General features: G+C 32.9%; 1 protein-coding gene and 1 long non-coding RNA gene across 4 annotated transcripts in view; both read left to right on the plus strand.

The window, feature by feature from the left end:
* LOC106870576 (regulator of microtubule dynamics protein 1) overlaps positions 1–21,095 on the plus strand; it is a 74,181-nt gene that overhangs the window by 1,842 nt on the left and 51,244 nt on the right. The window lies entirely within an intron of this gene.
* On the plus strand, positions 37–13,324 carry LOC128249075 (uncharacterized). Of its 2 annotated transcripts, none has more exons than XR_008265193.1 (2): positions 37–238; positions 7,918–13,324. It is a non-coding gene; the product is annotated as an uncharacterized LOC128249075 (long non-coding RNA). The 2 variants fall into 2 exon arrangements; XR_008265192.1 differs by lacking the exon at positions 37–238 and adding an exon at positions 246–869.

The raw sequence follows: 21,095 nt of genomic DNA on the forward strand, positions 1-21,095 counted from the left end.
AAAAAAACAACAACAAATTATGGGGTTGGAGGTGGATGTTGAATAATTCACACACTTAATCAAAACATACGAGGGGACAGTTTAGGTATGTAAATTATTCGAACCACTCAAATATTTTTTCACTTCAAATTCTGACATAATTGTAATTTACATAATCTGAAACGTCATTGTAGAAAATTTCATTAAAAAACTTACATTTTCAGAAAGTTATGAAGTCGGAGGGCTAAAAAAAAAACAGGTAATTAATTTGGGTTTTGATATGACGCTTTATTGGCACATGTTTGTGTTAGGACTGATAAGTACTGCTTGGATTTTTGCTTCTGGATACCAAAACAAATAATTGAAGTTTCTTACTTCTGAAAGACAGAATTAGTCAAACGTTGATTTCTCCATCCTCAGAATGTCATTTGCTTTTCTTTTTCAAACAGTTTTAGTTGGTATTCTGTAGAATTATTGGGTGCAATATTTATTCCATATCTTCAGAAAATACATGTTTCTGTATTTTAAAACAAAGCCTGGTAAGAGCAATTTATCAGAGAAAGAGCAACTGCTCCCGTTTATCGAATTATTAGTGGTTAAATAATTGATTTAATTAATCAATTGAATATAAGAATTTATATTTAACCATCTTCAATTAATTGTCTACATCAAACAACTATTTAGCGCCTATTACTTCAACATACATCTATAGATGTAATACATGCACACATTGATAGTATTGTATCCGAGGGTCACTGGATATTTCAGAGATTACAACACTGACCCTCATCCAGGCAACCCAACTTTTGGTCACGCTTAGGCCGCACATTCTCAAACTTCAGCATTCAGTGGTTGGGGAACTTGGGCCCACTGGAAATACTACTGACAACGTAAGATCTTCATATTTATTACATTTAATCCGTAACAATCGTAGAACACATCACAATAGAAATATACTGCAAAATAGTCTAAAGGAGAATTTATTAGGAGTCTGTTATTCAAGGAAATCTGCAAAACTGACCAATTAGTTATCTACATTTAATATTTTTACTAAATGATTTATGAGTTAAATGTTTTCATAAAACTGCAAGAGTTTTATGAAAGTAGAAAGTAATTGTATCAGTAGCAAATCCTACTTCGTTTGTTTCTTTTAATTCTTCCAGTATCTATGTTAGGCGAAGACCAAGTTTAAATATGTGTATGTTAATGGGAGTAAAACAAGATTGATATCTTTCAAAATAGTACTCAATAATACATAAAGAAGCTGTTGAGATTTTATTTATATATTTATTACTCATACTTAATATAATCACATTTGACAAGACCTTTGGTTGAAATGGCTTTAGTGTAAACATTTAAATATGTCATCATCATTGTTATATAGTCACTTTTTATGCTTTCATGGACCAGACAGGAATGATCTTGATCTAGATGGGTTGGAGGACTGCATGCCATTCATACATGTATATGTATAATCATGCAAAATATATCTATAAAATGTATGTCCATGTTTGAAAACAAGAGAGAAAATACTCAATACAGAAATCTAATGTAATTATTAAAGTGCTGCAATTACTATCTGCTACTACTTGTAAATGTCTCCCACTGTGATCAGCAACAGGCATTCTTGAAACACTGAGTTGTAACAGAGAATACTGACACTATATATATATATATATATATATATAATGTCTAATGATTGGGTTTTAGTTTCATGTCATTATTTCCTTGGACATAACATGTTACAGTTCTCTCATGAAGTCAGTTACATTGAAATCTTGTGGGTTCAACATATTTTATTTTCATAAATGAATGTTTGTGGGTGTATGTTATTTGTTTCAGGTTGTTGAGAACCTCTTTCAAGTTCTTCAGTTTTATTTTCTATTTTCCTAAGTACATTTCCTTCCTCGAAGAATGTTGCTTTCATTTACTTCATAATTTTTTATCAACATAATCAAAAAGTCTGAGATTGATTTTGGTGACAGAAGTTGCTCTAATTGGAAATTGAAATCAAGTTTAGCATTTAGTTTGCTGAAAACTTATTGCCACTGCTTTATCTAACTTTAAAATCAAGAAATGACTATTATTTTAAAGAGAAATCCGTATTATAAGATTGTGTCTATAATTTGACATGAATAGGTTTGAAATTCATTTTAAAACTATCTTATTGGTAAATAATGAGATAGCTTCTTCGATACTAGTTTACTGATTACTATTTTACTGTTGAAATCCCTCTAAATCATTAAGCCCTTCATCCTGTCTGGAGAAAACTTTTTGTAAGACTTAGAATTTGAGGAGTCTGTTGGAGTCCTGCACTGGTAAAAGTCAGTTCAATAAACATTTGATAGACTGATATGCTATGTGCTGGTGGGATTTCTACAGAAATTAGACATAAACATCTATCATTATGAATTAACTTGTATGAGGAAGGAGTTGATTTTTTTTTATGAATGAGTGATAAGTGGAGCTTAGCATATGAAAACGTACAATGAAGTGATGAGGTCCCACCTCAGAATATTGAGTGTCGAGGACAAGATGACACAGGATTGAGAGGAGTGGCCACACTGTGCCATAAACTTAGTACAACCTATGTTAGTATACAAAATCCCAGATGTTTAATCAATAATTTTGATAAGTTCTTATTATCAAGATTCTGAGAACATAAAATAGAATCTTCTTGCAATAATATACCCTGTGGTTGAGTCTGTTTGCTGTATAATTTATAAATTCCTTTCCTTAAAACAGTAAAAATAATTACAAGAATGGAAAATCTGTATGAAATGATATTCATTTGTAATCTTTACATTTTCTGCTTTGATCTGATCATTAACATTATACTTTGGTCCCATTTACTAAGCAGATATGCTAGGCTTACTTTTTGGCCTTGTTTATTAAATTCTTTTTCATAAAATACTCAAGTATCTTGTATGTGTGTGGAAATAATATTTTTCTATATAGAATAATATACAAAAAAGAAATGTTTAATTCTGTTTGGAAGATCATGCAAATTCAAATTTGGTCATGATACCTGAATGCTGTCTTGAGATCAAAGTACATTATTCTGAATATATAAAAAGAAATTCCTCAGTTTGCCATCCATTTTAAAATGCAAGTTCTTTTGTTCTTATTTCAATGAAATTAGTTGTGTGTCTTGGATAGGCATATGCTCTCACTTTGGTTCTGCTAATCTTGTTGAAAATGGCCATTACTTCTCCACAGTGGCAGTTTTAGCCTCACAAGAAACTATGTTGACTTTATGTTCATGTCATCATTTGGAATCTTTCAGTTTCAAATTATTTATTCTAAAATTTACTTGAGTATTCCAGTCCATGTCAGTATGCAAAACCATGTGAAGAAATTATGAAGAAAATAGAAAAGCAAAATCATATATATTGATAAATCAGCTAGGTAATTGGTTGGTATAGAGAATAGCAGGAAGTAGATCTTGTTTGGGTTATATTTTATGAAAATTATTATTGCGTATTATTTTCTGTTAAGTACATATTTTTACAGTTAAAAGTAGCATTGTCTGAACTGCACCATTATAGGCCAGGGCTTCTCTTCAAAGTGAATCTCCTCTCCCCACAAAAAAATCTTCCACAAACTCCATTTAACTCACAAGTTTTTGACCCTTTTTAAAGCACAAAACACAGGTGTGAGTTACATTATAGTACTGTCTGTTTGCTTTGCATTATCCAGCTTAATGATGTTCCTCCTGAACAAGCATCCTAGACCATACTCTCCACAAGGGCCAAAACACTCTATCAAGATTTCCTCACCAGTACATTATATTTGTCTCCTCTTTCTACTTTTGTTTTTATCCTGATGCTTCTCTAAATTAGGAAACCTTGTACCATACCCACCTAAGTCTTGCTGGAAAATAGCTAATTTTTTTTTCCAGAAAAGTTACTTATTGACCAAAGGGAAAAGTTATCTTTCATCTGGCTAATGCTACAGAAATTGGATTAAATCCATAGCTGTCATAATCATTGTAAGCTATAGAAATATTAACTTTTTAGTTTGAATAATATATATGATTGGAATCCATATTTGAAATCATAAAGCTTTTGCAATGATAATTGTTGAAAATATTCTTGATTTGAGATTTTTGTACTTTCGTAAGAAATATTTTCTTTAGGTTTTCCCTTGTATCTTCTATCAAACATTATCATATTTTATTTATTAAGTAGTTTTCAGTTTGTAATCATCATGTTTCAATTCAGTATTGTATTGTTGATAATTTTTGAAATTAAATATTACACTTGCATTGCTCACTCTTAAACCAAACAGCATCTTTTCATTGATATTTACTCAATGAAAGCTACTTGGATAATAATTTTTTAAAAAATTCACTTTCTTTTCTTTTGTTCTTTACTTGGTTTATTAAGGAACTCATTAAAAATCAACAATCACAAAAAAGAGCTTTACTCAGTGATTATAGATGTATATCTTTCATGCAAATAAATGAAAACAAGCTTCATTTCTACTACTTAGACCCAATGTATTAATATTATATACTTATAGTCTGTATTATTAACCCTAATAAGATTTCAACTCCCAATTACGAATCCTTGAATGAGATACTATGAAAATTGTAGAATGTAGTTATAGCTGAGAATGACCAAGACAGCATGAGAAGTAATGAGATATAAATGTTTTACTGATGAAATACTGTGGGATTGAGAAGAGTGGAAATATACTGTAATTTGTGCAGTTCATGTCAATATAAAGAAAATAAATATTAAAACTGATACTAGTATAAAAGTCTATGATGGCACAAAAGGGCATGACAGATATGTGAATTAATGACAGAAAATGTAGGGTAAAAGCATCCTACTTTTAACTTGGCTTAGTGATGTATTCAGTGTCAATATCAATGGGACATCCGGCTTGTGTATAGGGCTTTAAGCATGCATTTGTGGGATGAATCTACTTCCTAGTTCCCATTTTATCCAATCCCCATTCTGTTTTTTTTTATTTTTTTAATGTCACCTCTGTTCTTTTGAGGTTAGATATCTGTTAATTGCAACATCCTGCCACATCTCTGGCCTGCTTCTATCTCTGTTGCCAATAATTTGTGGTTTAGTTACTCCCCCACTTTTTCCCATCATTAAATTTTGCCTCAGTGCCATTCCACTTTAGTTTTCCCTTTTGTAGGTATCAGGTGGCAGGTGTGAATAAGGATGCACATCTCTCATTTTATTGGAAAGGGAGTAGTGTTTATAAAAAATAAAAGTTCCACATATATTTAAGTCGATGATGATGACTGCTTAACTAATCACTGTTTACAAGCTCAAGATCTTTTAATTTTGTTGTACAGTAAAATTATCAATCGGTGTTGAAAAGAGTTATTCAATTGTAAAAACCATATCTTCAGTTGAGGATGCATGTATAATGCATAATTATAATACCTTTGTCAGTTGAGCTCAGTTGCTTTTAATTTGTTTCTTCTATTAGCAACAATTAAAAACTGCATTATTGTCTTCACAATTATCAATTTAATGTCAAATTTTCAGTTTTGGCATGTGTTTGAGGATATTAGTTACCCTAAAAGATATGCCTAAAACAGCATTGCTACAACTCTCTTTATCATCTAGTCAGCCAAATTCAGTTTTGTAAGATCTAATCGAACTGTCATACCTGAGTCTTCCATGGTCTACATCAGAGTAGTTTACAACTAAATCAATTCTCTTCATTTAGTCACTTCAAAGCACTTCACCATTGCAAGTAGTAGCCCTATTGTTCTGTTAACTAGTTACATTCATAGTTTACATATATCTAATCTATCTAGTAATTGTTAAGTACTAATTGAAAAAAAATTGTTCATTCATCTCAGTTCTACAACCTTTAAACCAAACCATACTTTCAATTATAGTGTAATAATTATTCATTCATTCAGATAAAAAATCCCTTATCTATGAGAAGTATCTTTCTTCTGATAAAGTTTATCTTTAATGGTCTCTAATTGAAATGCATCCACGATCTAATTACTTGTAATATTGTTTGCTGGTCAAAGATTTGCCTTTGGTTTTATAATCTGATTCTTTAGTCATGTTTGTTAATGTCCTTCATTCATATGTGTGTACTAAAATACATGCATGTCATGCGCGCTGTTAGTGTTGCATTGGTATAGATAACTATGCTTAGATAATGTAACCATGTGACATCTGAACTAGGTGTGTATGTGGGCACAGCTATTGCTGTGTGGTTGTCTTTCCAACCATGTAAATTTCATGTTTAGTCGCTGTATAGGAGACCTTAGGTATATGTCTTCTACAGTAACCCTGAGCTGACCAAAGCTTTATGAACAGATTTGGGAGATGAATGTATGTATGTGTGGCTTCTCATCTTAACATCTTGAAATAGTTGTAAGCAAGTGTTGCTCTCGTACAAGCTGATTCATTCCCTTCCAGACTTCCATGAATATATGTCCAGATTTGGGTAAATATGACCTTCATTGGAAGCAGGTGGAGGTTGGTGATAGGAAGGGCATCTGGCTGTAGAAAACCTGCCTTAGCACATTCTGTCTGACCCCCATGCAAGCATAGAAAAGTGGATATTAAAATGATGATTGTGTGTGTGTGTGAGCGAGAGAGAGTATTGTAGCTAGTCAGGTTAATAATGCCATTCTTTGGGCAAAAAGAGATATGGTTACTCTGTATCTAACAGACATTTAACTTTTAGTGCCGAGATGAAAATCAGTACTAAGGGGAAATACAGTTCACTACACTATGTTGTAAACTGTTTGTTGTATTATACATGCATGAGACTCTGTTATCCATGCATCTGTAATGCATGCATATGATCATTGGTAGTTGTTTTTATCATCATAATTTTATTGTTTATGTATATATTTCTTTTTAATGTTTGTATGGGTTTCCTGGGATCAGGGTGGGGATGTAGATATATTGCATCATTCCTAACAGCCTTCACTTTAAGCATGTATGGTTGTGTATATATGTGAAAGAGAGAGAGATGATGATTCTGCCACTGACTGACAAGCCTATGATAGTTGTTTCTTACTGCTGCTACTGAAAAGAATTTTAGATTATTCCAAAAGTAGATTAGAACCAATTTTAAACTCGATCTCAGGCACACAGTAGAATAAGATGGGATTGATAATGCTAATTAGGTTTCAATAGAAAGTCAATAAAATTCTGCTAGGTCCAGCCTTGTGAGAAGTGTTCAGTTTTGTTTGTCACCAGATTTTGATTGACCATGGCCTTATTTATTACATGATCAAGTAGAACTGACTGCAGCAACTCATAAACAACAGATGAGAGAGAGAGAGGGGGGGGGGAGAGAGAGAGAATGAGTGTTCCTGGTATATGCAATTCAGTATGATTCAGAATTTGAACCTGTGGCTCATGACCCATATGAAAAGGAGGAAAGGCTTCTGACACTTCAACAGTTACTGATGTTCTCATTTTTCTTAATTCTTTATTATTTTTTTTTCTGTAAAAGCATGTGACACAACTTAAACAAGCCATCGACCTTGGTCTTCTATAGTTGCAATGTGATGTTTATATTTACACATGTTTTTTTCCACTCAAATTACTAGCTTCTTCGACCTGTTTTCTGGAGTCAGTTGTTCCACTGCATCTCTCCTCCCTCTCTTGGCCTTTCATACCATAAATTGACGTTCTGCCGGAAATCAGCTATTTTAAATCATGGGAATAATGTTAGTGAACATTTTGTGCTTGGCTCCGCGTGTGTGTGTGTGTGTGCATGCACGCGTGCTTTAGTTTGGTCATGTGTTGATGTTTGTGCGTTCATCTTTTAACATTTGCTCAAAATTGAAATACAGTCAGTAGTAAAAATGATTACTGTTGAATTAGAAAAAAAAAAAACAAAGCATTTATATTAAATTTGATTTTGCTTCAGGAATGAGCGAGACTTGTATTGATATTGTTTAATGTGGGATATTTCATTTTACAGCAGTGATGTTTAACAAGTGGAAGTTCAGGCCCTAGAGCCATTGCTTTCCTGCAGTTGGGCTGGGCACTACTGCCTAGTGGCAAATGCTACCGACTTGCTTCAGCTCTGAAAGATAAAGAAGAAGATGGAAATGATGAATAAGAAGTGGAATTTCTTAGGCTGTACATTTATTTTGTGTAATTTTTTTCTAACCTCAGCTTGCAAAAATATCTACAACTGAGACATGAGAAGTCAGTGGGTTGAGCTCATAGCTTTTTAGAAATCTATTACAATGTTTTGGAATCTATTATTAGAAATTTTTTTCTTTCTCATATTAATTTAATGCTATGATGTAAATAAATCAAATAAAAAGAATACTACATATATTTGCATATGCACATATTGAGAAAGACACACACACACACATGCACACATATGTAGTAATGGAAAATGGACATAAGATGATGATGATTTTTATTTAAATCTGAGGATTCCAAACTTGGCTACACTGAGGTTCATGTTTCTATTTTTCACAATATTGAAGTATAGATAGATATACTGCCTCAATGTAGTTTCATCTGACCCATGCAAGCATGGAAAAGTAGACAAAAACATAATGCTGTTACTGGTCTAGTCAATGGCTTTTCAACAAAGTGGGTTGGCAGTTTATTTCTGGCAAAAAAAAGACACTTTACTTTCAATGGATCAGTCCACTTAATAGTTGTAGTTTAATCTGTATTTGACAATGGGAAACCACTCACTGGTTCACATGAAAATTCACTCTTTAGTACTGTCTCTTACAGTACTAAAGTCTTTTATAGGACAGCACATATATATGAAGTACTTATAAATACATGTAGTCATAGTGTGTGTTGTATAATATGTTGAATTCCCATTTAGATGATATCTTTGGACCAAGCTTGAGTTTGATTCCATGGCAGATGTTTTGCATTGTATTTGTGCAGTACATTTAATTCTATATGCCACTCTGTTAATAGGAATAATAAGATCTGGTGATCTGGAAATGCTGTTTGCAATAGATTGGTAGAGAGATAACTAAGAACTGGTGCTTTTTTTTTTTAATCTTTTAGTTGGGAGGAAAGGCAGTGCCTGTGACACTTTATAGGCCTGCCAAAGTATCCTTAAACTGGAGATGGCCTAAATGCTTGCAATGTAGTGGACTCTGCTAGAAGTACCCACGGGTGGCACTAAGACCTATTTTCTGATATTAGAGGTCAAGCGATACTTATAACTGAATGCAAATCTTGAAGTTAACATTACCTTTCAGTCATCATTTGGGAAAGGTGGGAGATTGATAAAAGAAGTGAATTTCCAATTTAAGTACAAGGTCTGCAGTTTTGAGAGAAGGGAATTAGTTGGTACCATCACCCTCAGTACTGACTGGTAATTTATTAACCCTGAAAGGATGAAAGGCAAAGTTGACTTCAGCGAGATCTGAACTCAGGATGTAAAGAGTTAGGACATATATTACGAAGCATTTTCCTTGATGCTCTGACAGTTCTGCCAGCTTGCTGCAACCCTATCAACGAAACCATTGACAGTTCTTATTTATGATACACTAGAATTGATTCAAGTAATCATATTGAATGTTATTTACAAAAGATGAGTTTTTTGCTAAGTCAAAAGAAATTGCCATATTTTGGTATTTTTTAAACAGAGAAAGAAATGAGCTTTAATAATGACGATATAACTTTCGTGTACATTTATATACACACTTGTATTGATGTGAAGAATAAGTTTCTTTCAGAGAAATAATGCTACAGGTATAACCCTTTTATGACCAAATCTCTAACAAAAGTAAAACGAACTGCATATGTGTTCCATTTAATTTTCAAAATAATCAAGGATTGAGTGAGATTTAGTGAAATAACTGTAATGTTTTTCAGTTTAAAATATTGGCATATTAAGCTGATGTTTGGAATGCAATTTGCAAAAGACAAATGTTTACCTACTATTTTGAACAGGTGGATTGTTATAGAAAAGGTTAAATGTCAATACAGATCTTTTGGCTCTGATCATTGACTTGCTGTTATTCTTCTGATGAAATTGTATCATTGCACATTTGCCCACAAAAATTGTAATGAAAGCAAGAATTTTTTACCTTATTAACTGAGACAAGAAGTTTTTCTCTATGAAAAGATGTGAGCTAAGCTTTAAGCTGATTCCTTTCACAGACAAATCCTTTCTAATCTCACTCAGCAGTGTACTGCTGTGACAAAACAACAACAAAACCAAGAAAAAAAAATCTGAGTGTTGCTATCTAACACTTATCAATAATTCAGTACCATTGTTGCAATAAGTTGCATTTCCCAATTGTACCCATTTACATATGAGTCAACTAGGCAATTAAGACTCAAATAATCCTCCCAAGGCACAGAATGTTGATGATTAATCCTTTTGCAACATTATTAACTTTATTAGCAAGTTTTCAATGAAGGAAATTCAACACCCAGTTTCAATTACTAATTGGGACTGCTCCAGTGTTTGACTTTTACTTTTTAGGGAAAGTCATGAATTTCATAATATTAATTTCTTTTTCTCTATAAATTCCTATTGTAAAAACATCCTTATTGTGGTGGAGATGGCGAAGATTGTTGATTACTAAACTAAATGCTTTGCTGCTGGTTTGGTATACTGAGTTCAAAACCTGAATACTTAATTTTGATCTGTCTCCAGGTTTGATACAATACCAGTGTAATACTGAGAGGTGTTCAATTGACTATACTCTTTGTCCATAAAAAGAATTGCAAATATGCCAGGCCAAAGCATCATTATTGTTGCAGGTATTTGATGGTAGAGTAAGTTCTCTACAAATGTACCTCCTAGTTTGGGTCTGATTTTTGTTTACAATGGCTTCCTTTTAATTTGCAATGCCTGTTTCTTTGGGAAAACCAGACAATATCTAATTAAAGAAATAATTATTATCCTTATGATCTCTGTAGGTCATCATGTTGTTTCAATGCCTTCTTTTCCTGTAGTACAAGGCACAATTCAGTTGTTTATGCAATGTCTTTTCAGTGAATGCATTTCATATTTTCAGTTTATGGGGCATCATAGAATATTAGATTCACCTTGAGATGCTATACTGTGTAGGGTACTGGCTCTGGAGGTAACCACACCACACCCTAGGGGAGCATTAAGTATCATGGAGAGACAGTGAGCAATGCATTTTTTGCAATTACCATCTTTATTGCAAAGAAGTTGAGTGTGGAAGTAGGTGTTAAACATTTTAGGTGGGCGTTCAGCAAAATGTTTGGGAAACATTGGTGTAAAGCTGTGATTCTCAAATGAGTCACTGCAAGATGTTTCTAAATGGACCAGAAGTTTTAAAAAATATCATTTACGACTTTAGAAAACTAATACTTAATGTTTGAATGTCTGGAAAAATGTGTTATAATTTTACATAAGTTAGTTTTTATATCTATTTTGCTCTTTTTTTTTCCCATACAAGCATGGATTAGATGTATGTGTTATTGAAGCATTGTTTTATAACCAGATGCTTTTCCTACTGCCTACCCTTACATGTTTACATGTAAGGGATCTCTTATTTTACACATCTTTGAAAGTACTAAGTGAGCAGATAATGTGTTCACAGGAGAAATGACATCACTTGTAGTGAGCAGCTTTAGTAGAGCACAAATGTAAATTCACATACATGATGATGTTTCAATTTCTGTCTTCAAATTTCTTTCACAATGCTTTGGTTGGCCTGGGTCTACAACAGAAGACATTTGTCCAAGGTGCCATGCAGTGGGACTGAACCTGAAACCATGTGGTTGGGAAGCCATACCCAAGATAAGAAACCATTTTTGTTTAAACATTCCGTGCAAACTGTGCCAATAATTTATGGTTTGACCTCTAATGTGCCATAAGGTCAAAAAGGGATGGTCACCATGGATAATGTAGTCCTTGATACATTTTGATATGTCAGCTTGATCAAAGCTAAACTAAGCTTAAGAAACAACTGGTGGTTATTTTATTGACCCTGGAAGAATAAAAAGCAGTCAACAGGGCAAGATTTGAACTTGGAATTTAATATAAGGCATTTAAACTGGCATTTGAACCGTTTCTGCTCATTCACTATTGTTAAAGTGATATTATGAATTTTTAACATAGGCATTGGGCCTTATGTTGTGGTGAGGAGTAAGTATAGTCAATTGTATCAACCCATAGTACTTTGTCTGGTATTATTTTATCAATCCCTTGATGAGATTTGAACTCAGAATATAACTAAAAGCTGTTTACAACTATTTTGTCCTGCACTAAGTGGATTCTACCAATCCATCACTTAAAAGTGATAATAACAATATCAAAAGTATCAAACTGATCATATTTGATAGTTTCATGGCTCAATCTTTAAGTTTAACTACTGTCAGAATAATATTTGATTAATAAATCTGTGAAGGGTTTAAATGGAGAGGGTTTGCTACAAAACCAAGTCCTACCTCGTCCTTGTCTCCTTAATTGGCTTGGCAGCTAAAAAGGCATTGCTTTAATAAAAGCCATGAATGAAACATAGTGTGATGAGGTAAAGGAATTGTGTTACAGTTTCTGTGAATGTTAATACTGGCTGTGCTCAACATTATTTTGTGAAATAATTACCAAAGTGTTTAAATGATAGTATACTACCTTTTAAATAATGAAAAAAAAACAAAAAACAAAAAAAAACTGTAAAAAGACTAAAAATTTAAATTCACTCACTAAATGATTTTGCTGTTGAACAGTATGTAACAAATTTAAGTCAGCTATTTTTTGTTGTACAAACATGGCACTTCATGTTAATGGTTCTGGTTCTTCCACAGATCTCAGGCCAGCTAAATATTTCTTTTGTTTTACTTTTGTAATACAAAATGAATTTTAATAACATCTGATCTCTGATTTAGTTTATACTTATTTTGACTTTGAAGTTACTTCATGATAAAAACTATAAAAAACATTATGAACATTTCTCTTTATTGAAAAAATAAATAATAATAAAAACTCATGAACTAATATACTGATGATAATTATTTGTAATTTTTTTAATTTTTGTTATCTCAAAATATTAGGAACAAAATACAATGTGACATGATATTGTGACACTAATTAATTAATGTGATGGACTTTAGGAACAAAGGTCACAAGTTCAAATGGTGACACCTGTTTTATATTGTATCGTAGTTGTCCTTAATTTAAATTAACAGAAAAAAAGAAGAAGAAAAAGTACCTAACTTTTGTATCTAAGTTAAAACTTGTACTGACAGTTCATGTACAACTGTAGCTTGATTGGATCAAACCTGGTGCATCTTTTACAATTTTCAGAAGGCAGTTGCCTGATTTTCCTAATATATTTTCTGTGCATAATCACTTCTTTACCAATCAATAAAAAAAGTTTAATAAAATAAAATAAAATAAAATATCATCAAAATGTATTCTTTTGAAATTCATTTTTCACTTTTCTATTTCAGGTCTAATTATATACCAAGGTAACTTTACCTAAAAAACTAAACTTAATTCATAAATCGGGTGAATTTTTTAAAACTAAATTTTAATTGCTTAATCATTAGATGCCAACCCATCCAAGACTGTCCCTACTTCTATGATAACAAATTTCCCTGTTGTAAAGTGATCTAAATTAAAACCTTCATTCACAATTTCATGCTAATTTATGTTCTAAACACCAGCTTAATAATGATAGCTATTTCAATAAATTATTTCCAAAATGAATTGTAACAAAAACACTGTTTTTCAGTAGAAATATGGTAATAAAAGGGTTTAAGTACAAACTTTTATGACTATATTGGTATTTGACAACAGTATATGGGCTATAACTGAACAATCTACTTAATTTCTTTATTTTAAATATGTTTGTTTTCTCCATGCTGATTCCATTTAAGATAGTTGTTCTTAGAATAATTTTTTAACCTATTAACTTTACCTTTTCAGAGTGCTTGTCTACAATATTTATCTTTACACTGTGTTTTAATTTGGTTGGAGCCCCAATTGTCAATGGGTGCTATATTGGCTAAATATGTATATTGTCCTTGACTGGATTCAAATAAGGAACTTTTATTCCTAAATCTATCCAGCCTGGAGTAATGTACACACTCAGGAATAATACATTTCACAATGATAGAATATTCAACTGATTAAAACATGGTGTTGATGTAAATGTTGCAAATCTACACTCTAATGATGAGCTTGATAGTTTGAATAATTAGTCTTTCAGAACTTCAGGCATTTGATTAGATGGCTAGGAGCCCTTCTTAACATCATCCACTATCATGGAACAGGAAAGATTTAGTAGTAATGGTGCATAAAGGAACAACAGATGTTATACAAACACTGGTGATGCTAGTTGTATGAATGTGTATGTGTGTAATGCATGTGTGTGTTATATGTAAAAATGAGTTGCTATGCCAGGTACACAAGGATAAAATTGACTGTGTTTGCAGTATTTTGTTCAACAAACAGTGTGATGTGCTTCAGTTAAAAAAACTCAACTAGACCTGTGATTATTTACTTGAAACAGTCATTGTAATTGTTTTCACACATGCACACACATACACACACACACACACACACACACACACACAGGAGGTACTTGGGGTGGAAATTTTTAAGTCTGGCTGCTCTTCATGTTGCCAACCATTAACTGGTTTTCAAGTAAAGTATTTTTTTTTCTATTCCAGTAGAATTAGGAAGCACAGATAGTGGATGATTTGTTGACATGAAATATAAACAAACATCGCTATTTATAGCAGCAGCTCAGCACTGATTGTAAACAGTCACATTGGCACATACACATGTGTGTGTACTCACATAACAGGCTTCTTTCAGTTTCCATCGCCCAAATTCTCACACAAGGTCTGACACTTGCTGAAGGTTCCGCACAGTGGAACTGAACCCATAATTACATGGCTGCAATGTAAACTTCTTAACCACACATTCATGCCTACTCTTTATGTAATGAAATTATATTGGAACTTGACACACCACCAGTCATGTTTCTGCTCAAGATATTTTGTGAAAATATGTTTAAAATATAAACGTTGTACCTGGTTTAAATATTTTATTGCTAAGAAAAATTATAACCCCTCTAAACATCAGCAGCCCTTGGCATTTACTGTCCTAACAAAGCATTGTCACCTAGGTTAAAAACCCCTGAAGTAGTTGATACACTGTTATAGATCTGGTTATTGAGTTACTGATTGTGGGAAAGATACTTTTTATCTTTCTTATCAAGAGATCTTCCCCAGATGCTGCTGCTGCCACCAATAATGATAGCCCAGATATTACCTGAGGCACTCTGAACATTAGCTACTTGTCAGCTATTTACAAAGATGGATATGGAAAAAGAAAGAAGCTCATTGTATGTATATGTGTGTGTGTGTGGAGGGGGAAGAAGCTTACTTCCCAGCCACATGGTTCTGGGTTCAGTCCCACTGCATGGCACCTTGGGCAATTGGGCAAGTGTCTTCTACTATAGCTTTGGACTGACCAAAGCCTTGCAAGAGGATTTGGTAGACGGAAACTGAATGTAACCTGTTGTGTGTATGTGTGTGTGTGTGTGTGTGTATGTATATATATATATATATATATATATATATATACACACACACACACACACACACACACAGGGTGGCCCAAAAGTAGGTTTACAGTTATCATGTAGGCACTTTGAATTTATTTTAAAACATTTTATTACATTTAAATTTCTATCTTGCAAACTGAAAAGAGAGCTTGACAAAATTAACTAAATTAGCATAGAATAATGGTTTCATATTTTTTGTTATAATTAAGATCTAAACTGTTAATATATGAATGTGAAAGAGATAGTTGACCAGCTGTAAACCTACTTTTGGGCCACTGATTGCCCACTATCCATTGTTGTCATTGAGAAAGAAAGGAGTTTAATAAAATGATAAGTTTATATAACTCTTAGAGTATTTTACAGAACACTTTGCTCATCTTTTTGATGCAGTATTATTGTAAATCATATTTTATTTTGATTTTAGCTCTAAAAGCCTGTCACGGTTTTGGGGCTATTTTGAAATGCAAGTTTCTTTTTCATATTGACAAATGCCAAAAGCAAGTATCAATGTCTAAGCAATATGCTTTGGGTAAACTTGGAAAACATTCTGACAAGTCACTGACAAGGTGAACAAGGGTGAAATAGCATGACAAAGTTACATAAAAAAACTCCCAGCAAAAATGAAACAAAACAAATAGATTATTTTTATTTTTTTAATTTAAATTTTTAGAACTGTTTTTGTTTTTCTTCTATCTAACTGCGTGGGATAATTTACATGGCTTTTGATAATTTATAAATTATTCTATTAAATGCATTTTGCAGATTCTAGATGTTTTGTGTTGATAACACCAATGAAATGGTGGCACCAGTTGTCTGGCAAACAGTAGTATTTTTCTTCTAATGTAACATGCTGGCTCATAAACAAGTATGGACACTTTTGGGTAGTTGCTAAACTCTTTCTCAAGAAAACTCTTGCTGTTTTAAGAATGGGATTCACATAGTTTTAGTTCTATATCATGGTGTACTATGTCTACATAAGATGGTTGTGACTCAGACAAAAATCCAATAATCTTATGAAGTTTGGTCCATGCTGTAATCATATCATAGCATTAGGGCTGTTCAATCTATCTCCTAGTTATAGATTTACAGCAATTACTATACAGTGACTGCAACAAACTGATACAAACTGGAATCATACCTTCATATTAGTGTTATATGGCTACTTGAGCTGAACTCAACAATTACAAAGCCATAGCACAGTTTGAATTTCCTTATGATCAGTTGTCCAGTATCTAAATCCTACATGTTTTAATCCACATGGGATTGTATTTTTAATGAAATAAAGTTCCGTAAGTTTCAATTAATTTTGAAGCTAATCAAGTATCTTGAGGAATTTAATAAAAGTCATGTTTTAATTATGAAGTTGGTGTTTGGAACATAAAATTATGATGAAAGGTTTTAATTTAGTTATAAACACTTTAAAATGGGTGGTTTTGTTTCAAGTAACAAGAGACTAACTCAGTCATTAAATTAGTACCATCATGTCTTTCACATTATTTAATTATTGTTTTATTTTGTGATTTGACAGTTCAGATTATTTTTTGTTTTGCTGTTGCAATGCAATTTCCTCCTACTGCCAACTGTATAGTATATTAATTTTGTGAGATGAAATTTTATGAGTTTCATTGCAGGTCATAAAATGGGTTTTTTTTTTTTTTTTAGAAGCAACAGAGAATAAAAGTTTTATTGTATGTTTGATAGAGTAAAAAGACAATAGACACACTAAAGGACATAGTCCAAGCTCTGTGGCATTAACAAGAAGTATCATGTGATAAATGACAGAAATATAGGTCTTTTACATTCATTTAACTAAACTGGTGTCTGGACAATAAATAAAAAAAAATGAATAGGAAGTTGGGATGAGGGAAAGAAAAGTTACCTAATAGTACTGACTGGTTTTTATTTGGGTGTTTCTATATATTTTATTGAATGCAGTAAATTGCATGGTATTATCCGTCTGAGGTTCAATTTGCTTGTTAATTCAGTTTATTGTGCAGTCCTAACACATGCACATATACACCCATGGTAAACCCCTTGTATGAAATATGCAAGCTAATATCAAATTGTTGATGGTAGATATTGCATTAGTGTACATGTGTGTTTGTGTGTGCATGGGATACTTTGTTTTTCTATACACATGCTGTGTATATGTGTGCATACATATTTGCGTTTATACTTTCAAAAATATATTTATTTAGTTTTAACCCTTCATCTGTCCTGTTTATCACATGTAACACACAGGACATATTTCCCTGGTGCCATGCGTCATATATGACACACATGCCCAATTTGTTTCAACCAATAGAGTAACCGAAACTTTATATCTATTACTCAGAGCATATGAAACAAGGGCCAATATCTCTATCTCTCTGTCTGGCTATTGTGCTTCACATGTAATGCACAGGACACTTGGCTGATAATCTGAGGTTCCAAAAAGAATGTCTGTAAACAAGCGTGGATGTTTAAAACAAACTTATGGAAATGCTTTGAACTGGCAAAGGCTTAAGCAATACTTTATTTCATACTGTGTGGAAAAAAATTTGCAACAAATTAACACATTTCTAACATTGGTACTTATGAAACTATATCAGAGTATGAGCAATTGAGTTGACAACACTAGATAAGCTTAGTGATTCAAATCATGGCACTGAATTGAGTTTGGCCAAGAAACTTAAATCTTAAGTGGTGAGCTGTAAATATATTCTAGAACAAACCACTACTAAAATTTACAAAGGTTTTGTTAGTTTATAGTCCTGATTTCAACTTATAGTTTGGCTACTACTTGGAAGTAGTGCACTTTACTAAGCTGAATGAGTTCTAGGTAATTAGTAGTGCCCATAAAACCCAGTGGGTTGGTAGACCCACAATTGTGTGTGTGTGTGTGTGTGTGTGCGTGAGAGAGAGAGATAAAAAATGGATCCTGGTCAGAAAGCAATCCATGAGTGTTCAGTTGTGTAACCAACTGAATTACCAGGCTCATTGAATTAGCATATAAGAGGCTGAGTATTCCATTGACACATGTGCCCTTAATGTATTTCTCAAATGGAATCAGTTTGACTATGTAACAAGACTGGAGCTTTGAATATACAATCCATTTGACAGGTTTCCATACAGTTTCCATCTACCCAATTTAAGTCAAAAGGCATGAGCTTACATGAAGCTATGGAAAATGAAGTTTGCCTAAGATGCCACGCAGCAGATTTGAAACTGACACCTCATGCTTGCAAAGCAAATTTAACCATTCTGCTATACTTTGCAAGAATATAAATGTGTGTATGTGTGTGTGTGTGTGTAATGTATGTAAGAAGAATCTAATAATGTTTAACATCAACCTTTTGTATTTGGGCAGATAATAAAATACATATACACACGTACATATATACTATCATTTTAACATCCACTTTTTCTTGCTTGCATGGGTCAGATGAAATTTGTTGATGCAGAGTTTACTACATTCAAGCTCTTTCTGCCACCAACCATGCCTGGTTTCAAGCATGGTAATATTTCCTTTATTCCTTCAAATATGAACAGCACAATGGCTTACTTTGTTTTCATGGAAAATTGCAAACAAACAACATTGCTTGTCTGATGGTGATGATTGATTGTAGTAAGTACATGATACCAAGGCAAGGAGATACAAACTCACATGCTCATATGACAGGCCTCTTTCATTCTTCATCCACCAAACCCATTAACAAAGCCTTGTTTGGCTCTGCATTATTACATACCCAAGTTCAGAAGGTTGATATCTTTAAACAATAGAATTGTTAGTTTCTTCTTATTTAACAATCTTAAATAAAGTTTACTTTATATTACTTATGTGTTGCATTACCTCATCACAGCTGTACTAAGTGGGACATGTTTCAAGGATGGAGGGCAACAGGCTCCCATGGGCAGTTTTCTACACTGAATTGCATCAGGGTAAGTGGAGCCGTAATGGCCAGAGATGTGCTGAAGGGACATATGAAGAACTCCAGCATCTCCCCAGAGGAGAATTCCTTGCAACATGATGAATGGCACTGATTGTTGAAGCTTGTTAATTTCAGTCATTGAGGAGAAACAACAGAGAGGTTACAAAAGAGCACATGAGAGGTGTCTCTTCTCTGTTATGTCAAGTAACTTTACCTGCATCAGATGCCATTGCTGCTGCAGATCAAGTGCAGGCTTTGTAGCCCACATGTGAGCCTATCAGAGATGATTTCTGAACAGAACAGTTAACGTTGCCGTGTGATGGACAACTGGTGTATGTGTCAAAATTGTATTAGTAATGTTATAGTAAAAACAGTGCAATAAAATTGTAGTAAATGTTGAAAAAGAAGAAATTTTTAGTACAGTATCAAGCTTAATATCAAATTACTTAAAATATTCTTTATTATTATTTGTATATGTATACACTTATTTTCATTAGTAACATGTTTTGTTGTAGTAGTAATATAAAATATGGTCAATGTGCAGTATTAAAACCTTAAGGAATTGTCTGTGACATTGATTGATGATAGTGGATATGGTATTGGTGGGATCCTTGATATAACATTACTTATATGAGGTACCATGAAAAAATTTACATATTTATGTAATGCCAAGAGAAGGGGAGCTTGGCAGTGCCTTTCTTGTTCAAGTCTTTAAATGTGACCAGATTTTAAAATAATTTGTAAAACTGGAATTAAAAAAAAACAAAGAAAAAATACTAGGTTACAGACTTGTCTCACCAGGGCCATCTGCTTTTCATCATGTTAATTGAATGAGAGAAATCTCTTCATGGTTATGATACTTGTTTATCTCAAGTTCTTGAAGGATCTGGTGCACTTAGGTGAACTGTGGCATGTAGAATTGTGTTGTCCTGGGTGAACATGGTATGTACCATCAACTGTGGGATGTGCAATTTAGTGTTTTTATAAACGCTGAAATGTTTACAATGGACTTGAACTGAAAACCTTTGAGCTTTAATATTATAGCCATTGTGCCATTTTGTTTTTACTGATGTCCCATTTATGGCTTGTGAATTGCCTTTAACATTGATGGGTCCAATCCATGTCAGCATCGAATGCAATTCAGATTTGTATGATTCAGAAGCAGTTGAGCACATTAAATGCTTATATTGTTTCGTACTATAGACACTGGTTAATACTTATAGGTACTGACTGTACTGTATATAAGTACATTAAGTGATTTTATATATATATATATATATATATATATATATATATGTATGCGAGTAAAAATAAATACAAAAAAGGTTTTTTTTTTGTATGATTGTGTATAGAGGAATATATTATTTTGTTTAAAAGAGTTCCAACACTGTCTGTTTTTTATGTTTTATTTATATTCCTGCAGAACCAATGTGGGGTATAGAATATGTTATGGCTTGTGAATTGCCTTTAACATTGATGGGTCCAATCCATGTCAGCATCGAATGCAATTCATACACATACACAATTGCAGCGTGGAAGGCGTTTATAAGCCATTTAGAAACACAAAAACCGTTAGATTCACTTCAACATTTAAATCTAATTTGCCAAAATATTTTTGTCGCTTTGAGATTGCAACCTGTTCACTGGAATTTTGTCAGTGAACAGGTTGTGGTCTCAAAGCGATGAAAATATTT

Source organism: Octopus bimaculoides, chromosome 11 (genome assembly GCF_001194135.2).
Source record: "Octopus bimaculoides isolate UCB-OBI-ISO-001 chromosome 11, ASM119413v2, whole genome shotgun sequence".
Lineage (NCBI taxonomy): Eukaryota > Metazoa > Mollusca > Cephalopoda > Octopoda > Octopodidae > Octopus > Octopus bimaculoides.